A 13440-nucleotide genomic window follows, 5' to 3' on the forward strand; every position below is an offset into this window, starting at 1 on the left:
TCAAGGATTAACTTATTTTACCTAAATCTCTTGCTTTGAACGCAGCTGCCCTTTGATGAATACTTTTGTCAAAACCATGCTCAGTGTGCATCTATTGTGTTTTGATTAATATTGCAGTTCAAACTCTTTTGAAACAGGACATCCTTATATGAAGGCTCATTATTCTGACACCCACACGACTGTCCCCACTTATAGTTTATACTAAAAGCTTCAACCCTGCTCAGAATATAGGGATTTTGTTTGAACCCAGGATTTTCAAAGTTGGAGGAGAATCCATGAAATGATCCCTCGTTCCTGTAAATGTATACACATGGGTGTGCCTGCCTACACCATCAGAGCATCACACACACCCTCTATGCTAAATCTGCCTTCAATTAACCAAAAGCACAATTTTGCCCTGACAGAGAAGATTTCATTTGGTCCACATATGACTAGGGAGCCGATTTCATTTCCTGTAAAAAACCCCCTCAAACGCTGCAAAGTTACCTGACTCAGCTGCTTGTAGAAATCAAATTCAGTCAGAGATAACAGCTAATCATTTGTCACAGTAAGAAGCAATTCCCTGAAATCGGAAGGGAAAACCTGCCGCTTCAATCCGCAGGTCTGTCAGATTGCTAGAAATTACATTCTGCTCTGACTAACCTCTGCACTTGGATTGCTAACAACAAGCAGCCTGCTCTATCAAAAGAGAATATCATACAACCAGGAACCGCTTTTGATTCGTTCTGTTCCAATAACCTGAGAAAAGTTTATGGACATGCCTTGCTGCCTGGACCTCAATTTCCACCAACCTGCACACTGTTTTGAATTTATAGCGCTGCAGCTCCATAGTAATATAGGTAAAATTTACAGGCTGACTATCTGCTACTTCATTGAAAGAAAATTAAGAGTTGATTTTATAACCGCACGACTGATATTTGCCTTCTGATACTTTGAGGAAGCATACGGTTTGGAAGCTTCAATTAAAATGCCAAAAGAGAAAAAACAAATTGATTAACTCTCAAAATACAATTTATATTTTTTAGAAATGCTTCCCGGGAGGGAATTAACTTTATACTCTTCTATGTAAACACTATTTGTGCAGCATAAGTTTAATAAAAATGATATATCACCTCTCTGTTAGGTTTATAATTTGCATAGCAATAGTGAATATGGAATTTTGGTCAAAATGTTTCTCTCTTCTCTCTCTTTCTCTCTCTCTCCCTCCCCACATCCCTTCTGCAATAGTACTTACAGGATCATTGGAAATGGGTAAGTTTAATATCTTTCCTAATCCCAAGAAGCCATTATTACTACTTAAAGTATATCTCAAGGTAGGTTATTAACCCCCAAGAAGTTACAGCTTGGAGTTAGAATCACATAATCTTAAAAAAAGGACAACATATTTTGCAAGCAGTACTTAGCCAAATAATTTTCTTTAACTCTGACCAGATTTATGATGAATACATATATTGCAACTCTTATAAGAACTCAGAGATGGAGAACTCAGACATTCAGCATTTAAGAAGCCTGCCTCTAAGACTAAGACTGAATCCATCCCAAGTTTGTTCCATTGTTTTTTTTTTGAAGCATTTTATTTTCCACAGTTGGAATCAGCTGAGGATAGAGTGTGAGCAATGACTCTGAATTTCCTTTGCTTTTGTCAAACTGTGTCACAACCATAAAGTTATTTTAACTGAGTTTATTTGCCTAGGCATTTCCTTTCTCTTGTAGTAGTGTAAGAGAAAGGAAAACAACCATTTAAAATGTAAGTGCAGTTGAGTGGATATAAGGGACTCTTCCAGCTCCTATCATAAGCAGACAACTCAATGATAAGTATGTGGGCTTTTTAAGCTTTAAAAAATATTCATAAATCCCTTTTTGGATTCTTTCATTTCAATTTTCTTCAAGCAACTGCAGTGAGAATTAGACAAGTTTATAAATTCTCATTTCTATCTTTCTTGGGCCAGTCCTGATTACTCCTACCATGCTTAATACTGGCTCACATGGGGGACTTCCACAAATTCTTTAATATACTGTGTATTTGGTGTAAAAAAATTACGTAAAACACAGTAATTGATGCTATTAACGTATTTGGTGAGATTATCCAATAGATTTCCTTGAAGTAACTCTAATAAATTTTTCCTCCTTTGTAAAAACAACCCCTTGGTCTTAGATTCTGCTCTGTACAGTGGCCAGGGCTTAAGCTCTGGTACTGTATGAGTATGCAAACAAGCAGATTTCACAATCAGATGACACTGAGACTTAGGCTTACTGTGCCAGACTCTCTTTGCTGACTGCTCTCTCATCTTGGGCCAGCCTAGGGATCTGAGAACCTGCTGCAGTTAGAAAGAAGTCACCTGACCTTGAAGTTTCCCTCCTGTCTTTTCTCAATCGTTCCAGCTCTCATACTCAAGAGTCAGAGCTCTCCACCACTGTCCTGGCCAGAGCAGCACCCCCCAAAGGGCTGCGTGTACCTCTGGCAAGAGAAATGCATGTAGAAGACAATGCATTTTTAGTCCCTATAGATTTTCTGTAATGTCTCTGTTTCCAGAATCTCATGTGTGCCTTAAAAATCCTTTTCTTCTACATTTAAAAGGACAGTTTGATTATATAATAATACCTGGATTTATGCATTAATCTACTGACAGCAGAGCCTGTTAATAGACATTTTTCCACTTGCTCCTCATAACAAACCTTTGAAGAGGGGAGCAATTATTATGAGGATGATTTTATAGATGAGTAAATTGAATCTCAGAAATTTTAACTGACTTTTTCCCACATCACCTTGTGTTAGAATCTGGATCTGATTCCTGACTCCAGATCCTATTTGTCTCTAGATTCTATCTGTGCTCTTTTCATCACCTTGGGGGTACAAATCTAAGTAAGCAAACAAAAGCCAAAATAGGATGTTTAACTATTTAACAGAGTATGGCGGTGTCAGTATGAAATCTTTGCCCATCTGGTTTAGTGGACATAACTGTGCCTGGGCAGAAGAGAGAAGGAGGAAGGGAGAACAAAGGCAAGGTCAAGAGCAACTACACTGAAATTTGGAGAAAAAGCAAGTTAGATGTAAGGAAGAGGACCTGGTATGTAATAGATATTAATGGGATCAGTGACATCCATCATTTGTGACTGGAACAGGTTTTATTTTGCTTGGAAGGTTTTTTAAATTTTTATTTTTTCATAAAAACTCAACAAATTAACGTGCCAATCTCCCCCCATATTTACTCTCATCTCCCAATTTCTCTGAACATAAAATTCCAAGTGGATTCTACAAATGAACAGACAACTGTATACTAAATAACTCACATAAGTACTTTTTTGTTGACATTTTTGTCCTGTCCCAATTAGTGCTTCTTTCAGGATTTGAGGTTAGGTATTCAATTAAAAATACCATTCTTTTCTTGGTCATAAGAATGTACTTGGAGCATTTATGCCAAGGCGAATTTAGAGATCAGATACATAATGTGGTACATTCTGTAATATACATGGGTAACTGAATGCCTTACACTGCAGAAACTTGAAATTGGGCCTCTATTGCCTATATTTCTGGGCTGTTTTCATTGCTACTTTAATATTATCTATCTTATACACACACATACACACACAAACACACACACACACACCCCAACCACCACCACCACCACACAACTTCACACTTTTTTGGTATTTTTATTTACTGGAGTAAAGGTAAAGAAAAAAAGCAAATTAAAAATGTCAACAAAGTTTTTATAACATCTTAAAATTACCTTACTTTCTACTTTTAAAACTGAAATACCAACTCTGGATGACTAGAAACTGAATCGGAAATGTCCCCCAGTCCTTAGCTTGACATTAGGGAGAGACCTGTATGTAACACGTCGCCTGACTCTCCTAGGAATACATTGAGAGAGGGTTTGCAGTTCTCGCCAGCTGGAGGAGTCTTCCTGGTATTGATTGATTACCACAGTATTCACCTTGGAATGACATAGATATACTGGATATTATGAAGCTTGGAATTTTAAAAAAATTTTCATTTTGTAATTTTGTTCACATTCCAACTGATAGAAGACACAAGAGATACTTCAATTTTCCAAGAGAATGAAAAAAAAATCTTGTCCATTCTTCTGAAATTTAAGTAGGCAGCCCTTGAAAGATCACTGGGAAAAGTCTGTATTTTCTCAGGTTTAACTAAATAATTTATGCATACTTTCACTTTGGCATGATGAAGCAATTTTAGCCTTTAAAACCCACAACTACTCAGGAGGGAAAAGGTCTGGTTCCTGCAACTTAAATAATTGAAACATCCAGGTGGAAATGCTTTCAGCAGTTTCCCTTTTTGAGACAAAGGAAGAAGACCAGAATTTAGAGATACCAAGAATAAAGAATTGATTAAAAAAAAGTAAGCTCCGATGTATTTAATTTAGAATGGAAATCCTGCAATATTTTTTGAATGATAGAGACCAGAATGAGGTGTGAGGTGAAATGTCTGCTTGCCTGCTGTTTATAATAAATGAACAAATAGAAAATAACATGTTAGTATAGCCCTAAGTCACACATATATGTATTACATATATAAACATAGCATATACAAATAGAAATAGCTATAAAGCTACTATAACCCTACAACCCACGTCAGCCCAAGCTTTAAGCATTAAGTAGCTACTGGAGATCTTAGAGGAAACTGTGTTAAGAAATATTGTGCTTTAATCCCTGGCTTCTTGGGTTATATAAATGTGTATATCTTTTGATATACAACTAAGTAGAGTAAGATGAATGAAAATAGAACAAAATATCACTTCTGCAGGACACAGGGCTGCAAAAAGGACAGAAGGAACTACCAAAATACTAGAGGAGATTTTGATATGTAGGTATCCAGTACAATCAGCCCTCTGAGTCCATGGCCTCTTAGCCTGAAGTCAGATTTCAGAACTGCCATGGGGAAATTTACCTTCTCACTTGCAGGTCTGTAATGATATACTTGTAAAGGAGTGTGGGACTTGGAACACTGCCTGTGTAAATTTAGAGCACAGCTTATAATCAGAAAGTTTTGAGGGTTAAAAAATTTCCTGCTGTCTTATCAACGTACTAAAAAAATGCATAGGGCACTTTGTGTTTGCAATTTCTTGTGGGAGAGAAAAACACTTAACAACTCATAAAGCACTGGTTGTTACTATTTCTAAAAAACCTTTGTCACATCCATATCTGATGCTCATGTAAAGATGACAATCAGCTAAGGTACAAAATAAGGTAACAGAGCTAAAGAGAATTGGTTTCCTTTAGAGTTGAGCATGACCGAAATTATACAGGAAGGGTAAAAAGAGATCTTGCTACGTATGTATTCTTTAAAATGAGTGCGAGCTTCATTCTCTTAGAGGAAAACAGGTTCGTAGATTTTAACACTCCGAAACTTTGGCCCTGTGCATCATAGGCATGCAACATACTGGGTCCTGTAAGGAGAGATCCCGAAGAAAATATGAAGAAAGGTTACCCTCTGAGCCAACAGGAGAGGTTAAGGTTGGCCAGGCTGCATAAGACAGGGTTGCTGAAACCCAAAGGTCACATCCTGAACAAGGTTGCTATGTTATGATGATTTCATTCTGAATGCAACTCTGGCTTTGTGTTTGTTGTGGTGCTGTGGGTGAGGGCCACCTAAGTGGCGTATGTCAGAGATGTGGACTGGGGAAGAGTGATTAAACCATGGACACATCGGTGTCGTTAAGGGATTTAAGAAATACTATTCTTGATCTATGTAAAGAACTTGAACATCAACAGTTAAGGTATGCAGTGTGAACTGAGGCCTGGAAAGAGACTGATACGGGGTGGGTGGTGGTTCTTTCATTTTCTTTTCTTTCTCTCTCTTCTTTATTTATTTATTTATTTATTTATTGGTCATCCATTGCCTTTAATTAAGCCCAGCCAGCCTCACAAGCATGGGAAACTTGCAGAACTTTTTTGTTTAAAGTGACCTTGTTCCCAGGATTTGCCCTACAACTTCTCTCAGCTCCACTGCAAGGATGAATATTCACATTCCTGCTCTGAATCTTAGAACGGGGCACCTGGCGTAAAAAGAAAATTTCAATCTCATCTTAAGTATAACACTGAGAGCACTGTTTTTTAAGGAAAAAGAAACCTTTCTCCATAATCCTGCTGGTTATACTTCTTAACTGTATTATTTTAAGTCAATTAATTCAAATTTAAAAATAATGAAATTACTAGCAGAGACTCTAAACTTCTTTTAGTATATTAAATTGGGCAGATTGCTTCTTTCCTTCTAATTATGAATGTTGCAGTTACAAAAGAAACTGTCATTTTGATAGAGCAAAAGACAATCTGTCTGCCAAAAATGTCCAACCATAATTCTAAAAAAAAGTCATCGGCATCAAGAACATGCTACTTTGTTTGATGTACTGTCTTATTGGAAACCTGATTTGCTTTCAACCTCTGAGACAACACATAACATAAGTTTGTGTGACTAATTTTTCTTGGAAATATGAGTAATTAGAATTAGGGGCCATTTTCATAGTAGGAGTGGACAGGTTTTTAAAAAATTCAAAGTAAGTGCTATAGTTATTTTCTTTGCTTTTTTTTTGTCACACTCCTAAAACCAAGTAGAAGGGGGATGCTGGGCTTTGTACTGGATAATGCGAGGCCCCATGTAAATTGTGAGCGACTGCAAAGTACAGAAAGGTTTATTACCTAAGGTGAGCCCTCCCAGAGCTCCTGGAGTATAAAAGCATTAAGCGCATGTTCTAACAAAGTCATAAAAATCAATAAACAGGAACCCCCCACCTGTGCAATGGCCCCAGTGTTAAGTTTTATACATGTAGTAATAGTGCATATCAATTTTCACCACCCTTCCTACGCTAGCTATTACAGGGCCTACCACCACCGGAGGGACAGCGAGAGCCGCACCATTCATCCATCCCACAGAGTTGTCTACATGCCAGGCCCATTGCATCATTGTCAGTTTTATTCTATCTGCAACTGGACAAGGCTGCAGCCCTAGCTTCTATACACCCACTCAGTACCGCAACAATTGCAACTGTGTGCCTCTGTTTAAAGAGTTTACAAGTCCTTCTGAAAGAAAAATAGAACCGTTGCATATTAATGCCCCCAGGCCCTGGACGATCACACAATGGAAAAAGGAAAGACATGTCGCTTCCATCGATATGTGACCTTGTCCAACTCCTGCAGTCTGTGGCTTCTCCACCAAGGTTTAAAAAATAATAATGCTTTCTTGATAAGCATCTGGATGACCAGGTTTCTACAGCAACTAGTTATAATCAGAGTGCTCCTAAACAGCCAAAAGATTCGGAGAGCACAGATCACCACTTTATTACACACATGGTAACATATGCTAAAAATTAGGCCTGAAATATGCAGCATTTTCACCAGGTTACGGAAGTAACTACTAACATCACACTTATTTCATAATTAAAGGAAATCCTCCACCCACCTCCCCATTTTTACCAATAAAAGCAGAAAATATCACTGAATATGTAACCTTTGTACCACAGCCACTCTTTGCCATCCGTTCCTCTGTACAGGGTAAGGAGAGGGAACAGGCTTATTAAAATCCCAGCACTTGTTAGTAAAGAGGTGCAATAACTTTGGGAGGAATACTTCACTTGAGGCATTCTGGGAAAAAAGAAGCATAAAAGAAAAAACAGCCTTGTTTTAATCATAATCCAAATATAGCTGCTCTGGAGTAATGAGGAGCATTTGAGAAGACAGCCTTCATTCAGACACGGAACTTGGGTGATGTTTTTCTTCCCTTTAAATGGTTCTGTTGGTTATATAGTTTTAATACGCCTGAAAAACAAAAGAAGGCCCTTGGTGATGACTCCGCTTCTCCCCTCCCCAGCAAAAAAAAAAAAAAAAAAAAAGAAAAGAAAAGAAAACAAAAAACCCAGGAGTTTTATCTGTCTGAGGTTGCCTTTGATAGCACTCACAGCACGGAAGTGCCACTCACGGATACTTAGAGCTGCGTCATTTAGGAGCATAAAAATAGAATAAAGTTGTGTAGCAAATGAGAAATTATGATATAACTCAAGTGCTATGGCATGAAACCGGCAAAATGAGCCATCTAAACATTTTTCAGAACCAAAAAAATAAAATTAAAGAAAATGGAAAATGCAACTCTAGCATGATTTCTGTGAAGGTGTGTTTGAAGTCTTACTAACTTCAATGCCCTCCATGAGAACAGTTGCTATGGATATTATGAGAAAATTAGACATTTCTAGCACTGCAAAGAAAGTGAAGCAGTGCAGTTGTGAACAGCTGGCATACAATAGATAATTTAAGGGAAAGTGACCCTCATGTATAATTTTTAACTGAAGAACTGTCAGGCCCCATTAGTTCCAACAGGGCCTGCCAGGACCAAGATCGGTTTATAGGAGTATTGTATTAGCACAGTTTCTCAAAGAGCAGTGTGAAAACATAATATGGGGATTTGGTAAATTCAGCATTTTAAAACATTGTACACATTATTTGTTCTACTGACACCATGCTCTCTGCTTATATGTTCTGAATGCAAAGCCCAATAGGGTAGCAACTGCCATGGTAAACAGTTTGTGAAAAAGCCCTTCTGAGCAGCTGGAATATGGTCAGAAGTAACCCCCAAAAGTTAAAAGGGCAAAGCAAATGGTGGCTATCGTACACCGTGATGCTGAATGCTTCTGACTCAAAGGCCTTGAAAGAAACAGGCAAGGAACAGAAAAACTATATAAACCCAGTCAACCGAAGTTCTTGTGAGAAGTATGGAAATTCTTGGACAGCCTGTGAAGGATGTAATGAGATCTAATTGGGGAATATAACATGTATGTTTCAAAAGTAATAGCCAAAGCTAATCGTAAGAAAAAGAAAAAAAAAGAGGTTACCTCTTCTCCGTCACATTGGCCATTTAACTAAGCAAATATTGAAGCTTTCTTGGCACCAGGGTTATCTCACTTAAACACATGGTGACATAAAATAATATACATGTGACATGCCATAGTTTCAAATAGCACCATCTTTATTGAAAACATGGGCTGGGTGCAGTGGCTCACACTAATAATCCCAGCACTTTGGGAGGCTGAAGTGGGAGAATCACTTGAGCCCAGGAATTCAAGATCAGTTTGGGCAACATAGTGAGACCCCATCTCTACAAAAAATAAAAAAAAAACATTATCTGGGCATGGTGGTGCATGCCTGTGGTCCAAGCTACTTGGGAGGCTAATGCAGGAGGATGGCTTGAGCCTGGGAGGTCAAGGCTGCAGTGAACCATGATAGTGCCACTGCACTCCAGCCTGGGTGCTAGAGTGAGACCCTGTCTCAAAAAAAAAAAGGAGAGAAAGAGAAAGAAAGAAAGAAAAGAAAGAGAAAGAAAGAAAAAGAAAGAAAGAAAGAGGGAAAGAAAGAAAAGAAAAAGGTAAAAGAAAAATGGATTCATGGTAAAGGAAAGGCTCAGGGAAGGCTTCATGGGGAAGAGGTCATGGAGCTAATATGTATACGAAACACTTACTTAGTCTAGAACCTTGTAGCTCGATAAATGGCTGTGTTTAGCATCTGGTGGAACACACCGTCCTTAATTTTATTGTGTGATACTGTGAAGTTTAAAATCATGTTTGCCTTACCTCTCTATCCTTAGGGAGAGCTGCTTGATATTGTCTTGTTGTTATTCCTTGGTGTAAACGTTTTGAGGAAATTTCAGACACTTATATCCCAAATTAATGGGATTCTTGGCATCCTCTCTCCCTTTTAATGTTGCACTGATGTGGAATTAATCTCTCTATTTAGGTGGTTTGTCTTTGCTACAAATATTAAATAATCAAGTCAACATCTTTATATATTTAAATCTACCATTTGGTTATTTAGAAAGGCAACTATTCAATTCCATAATTATAGCCACTTAAATCAAAGTCTACTAATTAGATAACATAGCTGGGCTTTACAGGTATTATAGAATATTCTTTACTAGACACTATATTACAAGCAATCATTAGCTCAGCTATAAAAGGGTTTAAATACTAATGTTTTTTTAATTTGTTTTATAACCTAAACAAGCAATCAATGTACATTAATAAACATAATTGTTTTTTTGGCATCTGTCCATTCATTTGGTCCACCTTGACAGCTCTAGCAAACGTGTCAGCAAAACTCAGCACACACAGTACACAAGTAGGAATCACCAGTGACATCTTCTCAAATACATATAATGCATTAAATTACTTTGATATTGAGAGATTAAAACCTCTGCAGTGTCCATGAAATCCCTTTTACATACATTCCAGACAAAGACTGTGACAGATACTTCCACCTCAAACACAACATCGAAGTGGCCATAAAACAAGCCTTAATGAGGCGATAAACATGTTTACCTTTGATTAGGTGAGCTTCTTGATAAGATAACATGGAGAGGCACTTTCCAAGAGTAAATATGTACAGAAATTGCTGGCCACTACTGTCCTGTTGAGATTCCACGTGCAACAGGAACACCTCACTTGTCCAACTCACCTTTCCGCCAGCTAATTTGGCTTTGGCAATGGAAAGAGTAGCTCGTATAAGAAATCTTTACCTCGCTTGTGGACCCCAACAGTTCTCAGAAAACCCTTTCCTGGATTCTAAGACTCTGTGCTATTATACAACTCAACCATAACACTTTCCGTGTTGTAGTGTAACTGTTTTCTTGTTTGTGTGTTCCTCAATAAACTATGAGGACTGAGATTCTGCTTTCCTCATCTTTGTCTCCTCCAAAGCTAGGATGGTGCCTGGCCCATGGTGGACGGTAACTGGTCTGTTTTGAATGCATGAATTTTCATCATAGTTTTTGTGATTGTGTTTATGAAGACACTGGAGCAACAATGTTCTGCAGTTCTAGAGATCTTGATGTGGTGGCAGCCTTGTGTCCAGTCCTATGTATGTACATTTTGATATTTTTCTGCCTTTTGCCAAATAGGGCAATAAACATGCACCAAGAGCGCTATACAATCGCATACACTGTATTTGTTTCAGGTGACCTTCCTGCAGGGCAACTTTGGCATATTCTCTGCAAAGGTACAGTTGTTGGATTTCACATACGGAGACTGTCATCATTTGGTCCTTGACAACTTTCATAAACAGTCACTCTAGCTTAACAAGCAAATGTGTAACAGTTAAAATTGGAAGAAAAATAAGGCCAAAATGGCAGCTTACTGCACAACTTGCATGCATTCTAAAATAAAGTAAATATGAATAAAAGGTAACTTATTCAGTGTCACTCGTACATATTTATAGTTTAAAAATTAGTCAAAGTTTATGTCCTGAGTTTGTACCTACAGGAAGCCAGATGTGCCTTCTGCACGTGACCTAAGACAGGCCTAGAGCAACTACTAGATAATTTCTCGCTCATCCTCTACACCGTCGATTGCGGCGGCTTTCTGAGGTGAGAGAAACTGACAGCACTAACTCTCCAGGGCAGAACTTTCCAGTCAAGTGGATCAACGGACTGAAAATCTCTTATGAATAGTCATTAGGCCTTCATTACAAACCCCTCAAAACCCAGTTCTCTTTTCGCAACCAAATGCCTTTTGTCATCTTCACAAGGTGCATCATTTAATTACCAATTGATTTCTTTATATATGACAACATGTCAGATAGCAAAATACAGTGTATCTCCCTTAGGGGGGAAAAGTCTGTTAACTATCACTATGCCAGATTACGGAATTATCTGAAAAACAGGCATCGTGCATACTGTTTCTTCATTTTCACTACTTTTTCTAACATCGGAGTTTCTTTTTGTTGAGAAAAGCCAATAAAAGAAAAAGAAGAAAAAAGCTAATGAGAATCATGATGGAGTCCTCCCATACCCTGAAACACTTTCAAATTAGTGAGAACACATTTTAAGCTTTCTTTATATGAAAAACGAACACTCAACAACATATAGGGAATATAGAGTGAATTCCAAAATGCAACTATATAGAGAACTACCATGGCCCATCTTTCTACATAAAAAAAAATGTCAAACAATTGTTCTCATTTTACCAAGCATTTACTCAGCTTCTGACTTAGCTAATGCACTGAATCTTCCGCTGCGCAACTGCAGCCTGATAATCAAGTCAGTACTGTATTAATAAGCTCAATAATAAGGGAATTTCAAAAATGTACAGGACTATTATACCGTAACAATAAAACCTCAAACGGAGTAAACCAGGGCAGTGCTGAAGGTAGGCGTCAGAAAATAATGAAACCAGTGTTGCAGCAATGCACTCCATTGTGTGGTAGTGTAAATGCCTGCTTCTTTCATACACAGAAGCCACATTACATGAGTCCGAAATGTTCTCAGAGCGTCACTGTGACTGGTTGTGCTAGAACCTGGCACCGACGGGCACTGAAAGCTGACATTATGCTGTAGGATGTGCTGCAGGTGTGCAGGCCTGGGAACGTGCTCTAATTACATATTTTCCTGCCGCGCAACAATTAAGGTCGCCAAAATAATTGCCAGTTTCTTAATCCCTCCCTAACAAGACTGACATAAGGAATGGTTTATTTTTCTCTGGTTGTTTTGAAAGTGTTCCTCAAGATTTTGGTTTTCTATGGAACTGCATAAAACTAATTCTTATGTTCAGATGTGTGATTATACCCATTGTTAAATTTTAAAAAATGGCCTGTCTTTGAATTGTGGTAAAACTAAAATAATTTTTAAAATGTGAATTGTATAACCCGGTAGGTGGTTTGAACACTTTTCCTCTTAAAGAAGGTAAATTTTGCTTTTAAAACCCTATGTTTGTACTCTCTGAACTGCTCAAATCATGTGGAATGTTAAAATGGGCTGGGAAAAAAAGCAGACCACATGAAAACCTAGATCAAATAGGTGTCTTCACTTATAGCAATGATTCTTCACCTTTTTGGAGGGGGATAGTGGGGAGACATAGAGCCTTTTAAGAATCTGCTTAAACGTATGGACCCACTGCCCAGGAAAAATGCATCAATGTACTAAATGTTACATGCAATTTCTGGTGGTTTGCAGATTCTTTAAAAAATCTATTAATGAATTCCAGGGAAAGAATCCCAGTCAACGAATAAATATTGCAATTATTGACACACTCTCCTTCATTCATCCACTTCTGCATTCTCTGAGCCATCTGACCACCATATGAAGCATACAATATCTACCACAGGCATCAGGAACCAAGTTTGTGGGATTTATATTCACAACTAAAACCCATTTCTTTCATTATTATTAGTTGTCAATTTCCCACTTTGGTTGTGCTAATTGGGCAGAGCTGAATCACTCAGAGAATTCTGGGCCAGCTTACTCAGTCTTGCCCCCTTTCCTACAAATCAGAAGATAGCACTGCGTGCTGATTGAGTACTTAGCAGACAAACTGAAGTTATGTCAAGCGCATTACGATTTAACACAGGCTGAATGGTAGGGGCAGCAGATGTAACTAATGGGGTTAGGGAGAGAAGAAACTGGAGCGGTGAGAGAGGGGATGGAAGGGAAACAAAAGTGATTGT

At 38.1% G+C, this 13440-nt stretch overlaps 1 protein-coding gene and 1 pseudogene across 4 annotated transcripts in view; both read right to left on the minus strand.

The window, feature by feature from the left end:
• ZEB2 (zinc finger E-box binding homeobox 2) overlaps window positions 1-13440 on the minus strand; it is a 137152-nt gene that overhangs the window by 71178 nt on the left and 52534 nt on the right. The gene's annotated exons all lie outside the window — the stretch shown is intronic.
• On the minus strand, window positions 8910-9892 carry LOC105507265 (annotated as a pseudogene).

Source organism: Colobus angolensis, unplaced genomic scaffold (genome assembly GCF_000951035.1).
Source record: "Colobus angolensis palliatus isolate OR3802 unplaced genomic scaffold, Cang.pa_1.0 Scaffold147, whole genome shotgun sequence".
Classification (NCBI taxonomy): domain Eukaryota; kingdom Metazoa; phylum Chordata; class Mammalia; order Primates; family Cercopithecidae; genus Colobus; species Colobus angolensis.